Source organism: Erpetoichthys calabaricus, chromosome 10 (assembly GCF_900747795.2).
Source record: "Erpetoichthys calabaricus chromosome 10, fErpCal1.3, whole genome shotgun sequence".
Classification (NCBI taxonomy): Eukaryota; Metazoa; Chordata; class Cladistia; order Polypteriformes; family Polypteridae; genus Erpetoichthys; species Erpetoichthys calabaricus.
In genome coordinates this window covers 149,232,064-149,244,259 of record NC_041403.2, presented here as the reverse complement: position 1 = coordinate 149,244,259, position 12,196 = coordinate 149,232,064, and the positions used below count along the sequence as shown (strand labels likewise).

The 12,196-nt window shown below is 37.4% G+C and overlaps 1 protein-coding gene across 1 annotated transcript in view; it reads right to left on the bottom strand.

Moving 5' to 3' along the window:
* The window catches only part of ptpn1 (protein tyrosine phosphatase non-receptor type 1), a 92,426-nt gene that overhangs the window by 57,809 nt on the left and 22,421 nt on the right, over window positions 1-12,196 (bottom strand). The gene's annotated exons all lie outside the window — the stretch shown is intronic.

Below are 12,196 nucleotides of genomic sequence, written 5' to 3'. Positions count from 1 at the left end.
TTCTTTATAACAGGTGCAGAATGACGCTATAATTATTTTTAAAAAGATAGTACTACAGAATAAGGAATAAAGGAATGAATTAATCAATGCTCGTCTTTAATAACATTTTTAACAGCACTTCTCAGATGAGCTCCACAATTAACATTCTTCTAAATCAGTTTGCCAATTGTTCAACATATCCTGTTTTTTTTATTTAACAATTCAGTAAACTGAGAGCAAATGTTAAATCGTGTAGCTGAATTGTTTTTAAAAAGATGCACTAATTGGATTTTAAAAGGATAAATTTTGAAGAACTCAGCCAAAATTCACGCCTGCCAATTTACATTTACGTTTGACATTATGCTGATTGCCCAAATCAGCTCTACAGCTTGTCTCGCCTTCTTGATATTTTCTTGTCATCTTACAGTGGTCCACAAAAACACATTCTTCACAGCCCCAGTAGAATTCATCCTCTCCAAGGAAAGTTAAACCTAATATAAAAAAGTCTTTGCCCTCCTGTTACAATTTTTTCTTTGACTAGTGAAAAACACTGGAGATACATTAAGTACAAATTCTGTGTAGTAAAAATTATGCTTTAGACAGTCAGTTTGACCAATGAATATAATAATGATTAGTCAGAGGAAGGCATTAAACGTTAAAACAGCTTGACCCAGAAGCACACTTCCTAGAATCAAAAGTAACACAAAACAAACACAGTAGTTACAGCACAAGCAGCCTTAGAAAATATTAAAGATAAGGGTCACAGTAGACAAGGGAAAGTTCAAGGACTGAAAGACAAAGCTGCTGCAATCACAGTTGCATTAAGAGGCCAAGATGAATCACAATAAAAAAAAAAAACAAAAAAAAAACTGAAAAACAGACACTAAAATAGCATTTTTAAAAACATACTTCAGCTACTTATTTAATTACATTAAACTTCCTTGTCAAACAAGGCTTCTTTAAGAACAAAGATCCAGGCAAAATGAGGCATCCATAAGAGGAAAACAGGTATAGTTGTTAACAGCAGCTAACAAAGACACTATAAGACTAAAACTTACAGTATGGTAGGCTTATGCAGACATATTCAGCTGCATGATACTGCACTGTAAGCCTCATTATGTCATGAAAACCTTTGCTGCAGCATTGCCCTGCACGATTTCATTGTTTTACTTATCCAATTGATCTACTTGCTCTAAGCAATATTTTGTGAAGGACCCTATATTATCACTAGCACAAATTCGTACAGCTCCTATAGAATTTTCTCAGATCTTTAGTCACACGACATTACAATAATAAAATTGTTGTAACACAGACTTAAAAATGACTAAAAAAATATTTCCAAAAGAACATTTTGTACACCATCCACAATTTCAAGCCCAAGTAAACAGCATAAATTCTATATACATATATAGTCATGCAAGAGCGCATGGGGAGCAGCTTAAGGACCCGACGCGCACCGCGATAAGTCGTGCCAGGGGACAACAGCAGTGTACTAACCTCTCTCTTCTTATTTCTGTAGAAAGAACAAAGCACCGCCGCCATAATATCACCAGGACGACTAAAACAGCCGCAGCACTTCCGGGTACCTTTCTGCCCTCTGGTCCCTGTTTGATGAGGTCAACCTCCCATCCATCACCACATTTTTCCCAGCATCCCACTGTTTAATTTCCGGTCCGACCCTATAAGTTGTCCGTCTACCCGTCCTTATGTGTCTGATGATTTTGTTGAAAATTGCGGACCTTATTTTGTTACAGTATACGGGGCTAAACACCCCAAACCTTTATGCTTGTCATTTGTCTTATTACAATATATATATATATATACATATACACACACCTCTCTATATATATATAAAATCCAACATCTGTGTGTGTATGTCTGTCCGCTTTTCACGAGAGAACGACTGAACGGATTTAGATCAGGTATTTTTCTATAATTTGCTTCAACATTCCGGTTCATCCTGCAACATCTGTCATTGCGCTACGTATCATAATTCACATGCAGTACCGCTTTATTTGCACAAATCTGAGAGACACGCAGCAGGCCGAGGGAAGGGGGGCAGGGCCCTGCTTACTCACGCGCCAGCCTTGGAGCGTACCTTACCTCTGCTTAGCTAGCGAACAAGAGAACTATTTAACGAATTTATATCGGATTGTTTTTCTATAATTTGCTTGAACATTCTGGTTGATTTTGCGACTTCTCTCATTGCGCTAGGTAGGGCTGCACGATTAATCTTTTTTTTCTCATGATAACGATATTTATGACCCACGATCAGTTAATAAATATCGTCGCGATTTTACAGTATAAAGACCAAACTGTTTTTTATGGGCTGAGTTTACGGATTGGACTGCGTCACCATGACGTTACTGCGTCTAGATTGCAAGCGCTTTCTGAAGCAGTAGAAGTCAATAGCAGCAATAACAGTCAGTCAGAATAAACATATGATGGCGGAGCAACGTGCAGAAGTGCGATCGTTAGTTCCTAAAAAGGGGTCATACTCAGTTGTCTGGAACTATTTCGATTTCGAGGAATGTGATGTTGATCAGGTACGAGTCTTGTGCAAACTTTGCTCCTGTTCCGTCCAAACGTCCCAAGGTAACACAACAAACCTCATCAACCACCTTAAAAGCCACCACAAAGTACACTATCAAGAATTTTAACGACTGAAGGCACAAACAGCAACAACAAAAAACTACCAGCCATCCACAACACAGACAACAATATCAGGGACATTGTTCAACGCAATACCATATCTGCCTAGCCAGTACCGCCACTCCCTATACGCAGAGTACGCAGTCTGCGTAGGGCACCAACTCCCAGGGGGGGCACCATCCCAGCTGCTCAAAAAAATCGTTTTTATATATTATAATAATAAATTAATATTAATAATATACATATACAAATAAACAAATATAAACGTATATATTGCATTTTACGGTGAACGCAGAGTAGGCTAAGCACACGTGATGACGCGCGCGCCCTAACCTCTGTACCCAAATCTCTGGATTTCTCTGCGCATAGCAGTGACACTCCCTGTAACTGTTGCCTCTGCTGAGCGAAGTTTTTCTAAAATGAAGCTCATCAAAACGTACTTGCGCTCATCTATGGCACAAGAGCGCATGAGTGGTCTGGCAATTGTCAGCATCAACTCTGAATTAGCAAAGGCTTTATCATATGAAGAGCTCAATTACGACTTTGCCTCAAGAAAAAGCAGAAGTGTGCCTTTGTAAATTTTGAACTTTGGAAAGCTCCAGCAGATGACAGTGTTGATTTTATTTCAGTTTATTATTGTTTATGTTATTTATTATAAATGTTTTATTTAAAGTGTAATTTTAGTTTGTATTTTTTGCTGTAGAGCTACAATTGTAATTTATAAATGATACAATTTATTTATGTATTTACTTTTATTTGAATAAAGTTCTATTTTGGCCCCTATAGTAGGTGTTTGTTTTATTATTTTATTTTTACTTCCGTAATATTTGGGGGAGGGGGCACAAAAGTAAATTTCTGCTTAGGGCACCCATTTGGCCAGCAGCGGCCCTGTGCCTAGCTCGCAAAGACACCGGGAAATAACAGAGGCGATCACGTACCATATAGCCAAGGATATGTGTCCAATAACCACCGTGAGCAGTGAGGGGTTTAACAAAATGATCGCAACACTTGATAAAAGATATAGCATTCCCTCACGCAACCATTTTTCCAATGTTGCGCTGCCCTCGCTGTATGCGAAATGCCGAAAAGAAATAGAAAGAGAATTCTCAGGCTCAGCCTTGAATATTTTGCTGCCACGACCGACTTATGGTCAAGCAGAACTGCGGAACCGTATTTGAGCTTGACAGTTCATTTTATTGACAGCGAGTTTGAGATGAAAAGCAAGTTTTTGCAAACTTTGTTTTTCCCACAAGACCATACAGCGGAGTTTATTGCAGTGGGCCTCAAAGAAGCGATGTCCGCTTGGGGCTTGGTGGAAGAAAGACTTGTGTGCATCACAACGGACAACGCAGCTAATATGATTAGGGCAGCATCTGTGAATAACTGGCCGAGGCTACACTGCTTTGGTCACAGACTTCATTTACCAAAGGAATAATCATCATTATTAATCGTGATAAAAATTTTGAGCAAATAATCGTGATAATCATTTTTTCTGTTATCGTGCAGCCCTAGCGCTAGGTATCATGGTTCGCTTTCGGGAGCGATATATTCATGCTAATCCAAGACAGAGGTTGCGGGCTGAGGGGAGGGAGAAGAGTGACGTCAAGAGTGGGGAACCAGGGGCAGGGTCTTCCTCACTGTCCTGTTTCACAACTACGTACGTATAAATAAATATATACATACACATGTATTTTAAAAATGTCCTATGTGAGCATTTAAAAAAGTGTTCTATTCTTTGCTTTGATCTGTGTTTTTGGAAATGTGTGCTCAATCTAAATGTGCATGATTAACCTGGCTAGGAGCATGATTTGGGACTCTTTAAATGTCTAAAGAGGAGTGCCATAGAAGTCTAGTTTGCTAGAAGCTTGTCTACCGTACAGTCTCAATGATCCTGCTCATCCTAGTCTTATAAAATCAGTTTCAGCACTTTGATGTACAATTTTCATTCTGCCATGTAGAACAAAAAGAGTGCAATACACAAGAGCATTTGTGTCTAACACAATGAAACTGTTTACTTGTGAATTGTGACTCAACTTGAACGGTATATAATTAATTGATCAAAATGAAGGAAATTTTTATGCAATCTGTATTTTTCACCCTCTATAACTTACTTTACATGTCTTTTTCAAGGCTGAGATTATATTTTTATAATCAATTTCTTATCCAAATACCCAGATGCATTTTCTCATTTTGGGAACCATGACACTGGTGCGTGCTTTGTGCCAATTTCTAATTACTGTCTGTGCCGAGTTCAATGCTCTCACCATGTACAAGTGTATCCTCAGGTTTCCTGCAGAGATGTGGATTTTACATTCATTTGTCACACTGAACTGCCACGGTGTGTGTTCTCCACTAATGCTTTCCCACCTAAACCCGACATCACATTATAAGAATCAGAGGTATGTCAGTCTTAGCAACTGCAATGATTTGGGGGTAACCAATTAAACAACTTTGACTTTTTAAGACAGATTCACGTTTCCAAAGTATCATTCTCTCGCCCCTTTTTAAGGACCGTCAATAATGTGCTGCCAGACTACGCTAATGCTACATGAAAGCCTTATACAGTAACTATGGAGATTTTTACCCACAATCTCTGCTTTTTTTTGTTCCATTCTGTCATGGAACATAAAACAAAATAATCAGACAGATGAGCCTCTCTCTTCTGTTTGTGAGGTCCAAAACACCCGTGTTCGTTATTCCTCGTACCTGTATTTCATGAATTGTACTTCTGGGTGGTCAGTCATTGATTGTCAATGCTCACCTCTACACCTTAAGACAAAATAAAACAATTTTGTCAGGGTAAGTCACATACTGGTCACTTGCAGACCACACAATTTACAGAAAAGGGAGAGTGCTATGACGGCTCAAGAGTAGCTAAGATGTCTGTGCTTTGGGGGTGTTGTGTAATGTGATATTGTCTCCTTCCTTGAGACCATATCAAAAAACACCTCAAACCTCAACTTTTGTTCATTATTTTCTCCCCAAAAGAGCAAAACAAAGCTTAAACAGAACAGAATGTTCCTTGGTCCCAATACCAAAAAGTAACCACCAGTATGATTTTTGTTTGATTTAAAAATGAAGATATGATCTCATGAGAGTAATAATAATAGGATATCTGTAATCTGAAATACCAAATACCACAGACTATTCTTAGTTCATTTTTAAGATGTGTGCAACAAGTGATTTTACAAAGGAGAAGGGCACCTTGATGCTTTACTTAAGATTAGCCACATGAAATTTGACTTGGTGGTCATCATACAAATAAAAAATGAATACAAACATTTATAAATGCAGACACCAGCAACCACCATTTCTTTACAGCTCCCAAAAAAGTAATTTAGCTTAAACATACTTGCACATATCTGTCAAATTAATTCAGAATAAGGTCTCTTAAACTTATTTTTTTGGTCACAACCCACTCTTGGCCTTCTTAGTGCCCTCCAGATCCATTCCAAGACAAGATAGAACTTTATTTGTCCCCAGGGGTGTTCATCAGAACGGGGGAGGTCTGACCCCTGTGGAAATTGTCACTGACCAGAATGGAGGGGACTGAATCGAGGAAGGTTGTCAGAGCAAAGTCAGTTGCTTAATCAACACGGAGTAACCCAACGCAACTAACTTTGAAAACTGTACCAGGCACATTTGTATGAAATGCAATAGCAACTCACGACTCACTTGTGGAAACCTGTGACATGACCCATACTTTAAGAATATCTTGTTTTAAAATGTGATTCCAGAAGAGTCTTCTATTTTCCAGGTTTTCCTATTTTATATTATATACAGTGCATCCGGAAAGTATTCACAGCGCATCACTTTTTCCACATTTTGTTATGTTACAGCCTTATTCCAAAATAGATTAAATTCATTTTTTTCCTCAGAATTCTACACACAACACCCCATAATGACTACGTGAAAAAAGTTTACTTAAGATTTTTGCAAATTTATTAAAAATAAAAAAATTGAGAAAGCACATGTACATAAGTATTCATAGCCTTTGCCATGAAGCTCAAAATTGAGCTCAGGTGCATCCTGTTTCCCCTGATCATCCTTGAGATGTTTCTCCAGCTTAATTGGAGTCCACGTGTGGTAAATTCAGTTGATTGGACATGATTTGGAAAGGCACACACCTGTCTATATAAGGTCACACAGTTGACAGTTCATGTCAGAGCACAAACCAAGCATGAAGTCAAAGGAATTGTCTGTAGACCTCCAAGACAGGATTGTCTCGAGGCACAAATCTGGGGAAGGTTACAGAAAAATTTCTGCTGCTTTGAAGGTCTCAATGAGCACAGTGGCCTCCATCATCCGTAAGTGGAAGAAGTTCAAAACCACCAGGACTCTTCCTAGAGCTGGCCCGGCCATCTAAACTGAGCGATCAGGGGAGAAGGGCCTTAGTCAGGGAGGTGACCAAGGAACCCAATGGTCACTCTGTCAGAGCTCCAGAGGTCCTCGGTGGAGAGAGGAGAACCTTCCAGAAGGACAACCATCGCTGCAGCAATCTACCAATCAGGCCTGTATGGTAGAGTGGCCAGACGGAAGCCACTCCTTAGTAAAAGGCACATGGCAGCCCGCCTAGTTTTTTTTTTTTAATAAATTTGCAAAAACCTCAAGTAAACTTTTTTCACATTGTCATTTTGGGGTGTTGTGTGCAGAATTCTGAGGAAAAAAAATGAATTTAATCCAGTTTGGAAAAAGTGATGCGCTGCGAATACTTTCTGGATGCACTGTTTGTGTGTATATTATAAAAATATATATATTGCATTCGTAGTCTGAGTCTCGACGACCTGAATTGTGTGGGTGGTTACCTACCAGGTATGCTTGTGGTTGGTCTGCCATTCAGCAAACATCCGCCACGGTGCCCTCTTTCAGTTGCAAGAAGTTCACTGACGTCCGATTATATATATATATATATATATATATATAAATATAAATATATATATATATATATATATATAAATATAAATATATATATATATATAGATATAAATATAAATATATATATATATATATATATAAAGATAATTATATATATATATATATATATATATATATATATGATATTAATATATATATAAATATATAGTATATATATATATATTTAAAATATAAAATATTAATATATATATATATATATAAATATAAAGATATATATATATATATAAAATATAAATATATATATATATATAAATATAAATATAAATATATATATATATATAAATATAAAATATAAATATATATATATATAATAAATTATATATATATAAATATAATATATATAAATATAAATATATATAAATATAAATATATATATAAATATAAATATATATATATATATATAAATATATATATATATAAATATATATATACAATATATATATATATATATATATATATAAATATATATATATATACAAATATAAATATATATAATAATATAAATATATATATATATATATATATATATATACAAATATAAATTTAAATATATTATATATATATATATATATATATATATATATATATATATATATATATATATATATATATACACAGTGGTGTGAAAATCTATTTGCCCCCTTCCTGATTTCTTATTCTTTTGCATGTTTGTCACACAAAATGTTTCTGATCATCAAACACATTTAACCATTAGTCAAATATAACACAAGTAAACACAAAATGCAGTTTGTAAATGGTGGTTTTTATTATTTAGGGAGAAAAAAAAATGCAAACCTACATGGCCCTGTGTGAAAAAGTAATTGCCCCCTAAACCTAATAACTGGTTGGGCCACCCTTAGCAGCAATAACTGCAATCAAGCGTTTGCGATAACTTGCAATGAGTCTTTTACAGCGCTCTGGAGGAATTTTGGCCCACTCATCTTTGAAAAATTGTTGTAATTCAGCTTTATTTAAGGGTTTTCTAGCATGAACCGCCTTTTTAAGGTCATGCCATAGCATCTCAATTGGATTCAGGTCAGGACTTTGACTAGGCACTCCAAAGTCTTCATTTTGTTTTTCTTCAGCCCATTCAGAGGTGGATTTGCTGGTGTGTTTTGGGTCATTGTCCTGTTGCAGCACCCAAGATCGCTTCAGCTTGAGTTGACGAACAGATGGCCGGACATTCTCCTTCAGGATTTTTTGGTAGACAGTAGAATTCATGGTTCCATCTATCACAGCAAGCCTTCCAGGTCCTAAAGCAGCATAACAACCCCAGACCATCACACTACCACCACCATATTTTACTGTTGGTATGATGTTCTTTTTCTGAAATGCTGTGTTCCTTTTACGCCAGATGTAACGGGACATTTGCCTTCCAAAAAGTTCAACTTTTGACTCATCAGTCCACAAGGTATTTTCCCAAAAGTCTTGGCAATCATTGAGATGTTTCTTAGCAAAATTGAGACGAGCCCTAATGTTCTTTTTGCTTAACAGTGGTTTGCGTCTTGGAAATCTGCCATGCAGGCTGTTTTTGCCCAGTCTCTTTCTTATGGTGGAGTCGTGAACACTGACCTTAATTGAGGCAAGTGAGGCCTGCAGTTCTTTAGACGTTGTCCTGGGGTCTTTTGTGACCTCTCGGATGAGTCATCTCTGCGCTCTTGGGGTAATTTTGGTCGGCCGCCACTCCTGGGAAGGTTCACCACTGTTCCATGTTTTGCCATTTGTGGATAATGGCTCTCACTGTGGTTCGCTGGAGTCCCAAAAGCTTTAGAAATGGCTTTTATAACCTTTACCAGACTGATAGATCTCAATTACTTCTGTTCTCATTTGTTCCTGAATTTCTTTGGATCTTGGCATGATGTCTAGCTTTTGAGGTGCTTTTGGTCTACTTCTCTGTGTCAGGCAGCTCCTATTTAAGTGATTTCTTGATTGAAACAGGTGTGGCAGTAATCAGGCCTGGGGGTGGCTACGGAAATTGAACTCAGGTGTGATACACCACAGTTAGGTTATTTTTTAACAAGGGGGCAATTACTTTTTCACACAGGGCCATGTAGGTTTGGATTTTTTTTCTCCCTAAATAATAAACACCATCATTTAAAAACTGCATTTTGTGTTTACTTGTGTTATATTTGACTAATGGTTAAATGTGTTTGATGATCAGAAACATTTTGTGTGACAAACATGCAAAAGAATAAGAAATCAGGAAGGGGGCAAATAGTTTTTCACACCACTGTATATGGTTGAAATAGTTTACTGTCAAATAAATGCAAAGAGTACACGACACGTGTTTCGCCCTCATTCTGGGCTCATCAGGTGTACACACTCCACTGCACTCCCTCTCCCTCTCGGGAATCGAACCTTGGACGTCAGTGCCAGAGGCGATGCCCCTAACGTTGCGCCACGGCGTGTGGTTCGTTTATTTGACAGCATGTAGATCGGGGTAATTACATTCACGGGGCGCTGACGTCAGAGGTTCGATTCCCGAGAGGGAGTGCAGTGGAGTGTGTACACCTGATGAGCCCAGAATGAGGGCGAAACACGTGTCGTGTACTCTTTGCAGTTATTTGACAGTAAACTATTTCAACCATTCTATGATCTGCTCCTCACAAACTGAGGGCACCGTGGTGGATGTTAGCAGATTGCTGGCCAACCACAAGCGTTATCTGGTAGGTAACCACCCATACAATCAGATTGTGACACAGACTACGAATGCCGTGAAAATTATATATATATATATATATATATATATATATTATTATTATTATATATAATTTTGGTGGGGGTGGGTGGGTCTATGTAACTAAGTCAGTATGATCAAATCCACCGACACATCAGCTTCCTGGACATTTACATCAAAAGAAATAGTGACACCACCCTGACCACAAGTGTTTACCGCAAACAATGCTACGCAGACAAGATTCTACACTTCGCCAGCAACCACCCGGTATCTCATAAACGGAGCTGCGTGAAAACCCTATTTAAAACGAGTCCACACTCATTGTAATACCAAGGAAACAAAAATTAATGAGAGACGCTATCTCTTCCAACTTTTCACCTCGAACGGATACTCAAAAACATTCATTAAATCGGAGTCTACACAGCAGACGCCAAAGGAATCAGCATACAATCGACTTAAATCAGAACCCCCACCTGGCATTCACTACCTTATCACCATAATGTGTCAGAAGGCACTGCACGCACCCTGACCAAGTGGGGCATCAGAATAGCACATAAACCCACGAACAATCTGCGCATGGTCCTGTTTAATGCTAAAAACAAGAAATCGACAGCCGAAACACGAAATGCAGTTTATAGTATTCCATGCAATTATTGCTCAGCGGTATACATAGGACAAACGTCAAAAAGAATCTCAACACGTGTACAGGAACATCGCAACGCCGTCAGAAGAAAGGACGCACTCTCTTTGATATATGCACATACTAAATCGACAGGACACACATTCAACTGGGACAACGTAAAAGTAAAATTTAAGGCCAGTACTAAAAGTGCCAGAGAGTTGGCCGAGTCTTGGCTATCAGATGAAAACGCCATCAACAGACACTTGGACATAAATCCAGTATATGCCAACTTAAGAAGGACATGTACACAATAATTAAACTATACAACCCCCCCCCCCTTGATCATACTGACTTAGTCACCTCCACCCCCCCCCCCCCCCACTGAATGTGTTGCCATATATTGCCTTTGATTCTTGTAAGTCTAAGCATTATCCTCTGATGAAGACCCCCGATAGGATACGTGATTAGTTTTTTCTCCCTTCGTGGATCTCCAGCTGCAAATATGCAAACCGTATCACAGACCTTCTATTCCATATATATATATATATATATATATATATATATATATATATATATATATATATATATAAATATATAAACTGCTCAAAAATATTAAAGAAACACTTAGAAAACACATTTAATCGCAATGGGAAAGAAAATTCTGCTGGCTATCTCTACTGATATGGCAAAGTGTTTGGAACGAAAGGATGCTACATCATTTGATGTAAATGAAAATTATCAACCTACAGAGTACAGAATTCAAAGACACCCCAAAAATCAAAGTGAAAAAATAACGTGGCAGGGAGGCTAGTTCATTTTGCTGAAATTTTATTGCAGCAACTCCAAATCGTACTCAGTAGTTTGTATGTCCCCCATGTGCTCGTATGCATGCCTAAAGGGGTCAGTTCACACTCAAAATCAATGAACACAATCTATACAGAATGCTATTCTATGCAATTTTATTAATATTTAATAATAATTCATTACATTCATTAAGTGTTTTCTCGCTACTCAAAGCGCTTTACATAGACAGAGCGGAACAACTGGTGGGCCGCAGAGGCTGCAGGTTTTCATTCTAACTCTTTTCCTAATCAGTGACCAGTTTTCACTGCTAATTAAATTCTTTTATCTGTAATGCTTTTTTCCCCTTCATTTTAATGTGTCAAAAACAGTTTGCTTCGTTTTAAGAAAAAAAAAAAAATAAAAAAGTCACTAGTAAAAAGTTAAAAGACAAATGGTAAGGTCTTAGGTGCTAAGTGAATTCTTTAAAGTAGAAATCACAGTAATCTAACACCAGCCTGTAACTGAAGGCATCTACAATAAGAGAAGTC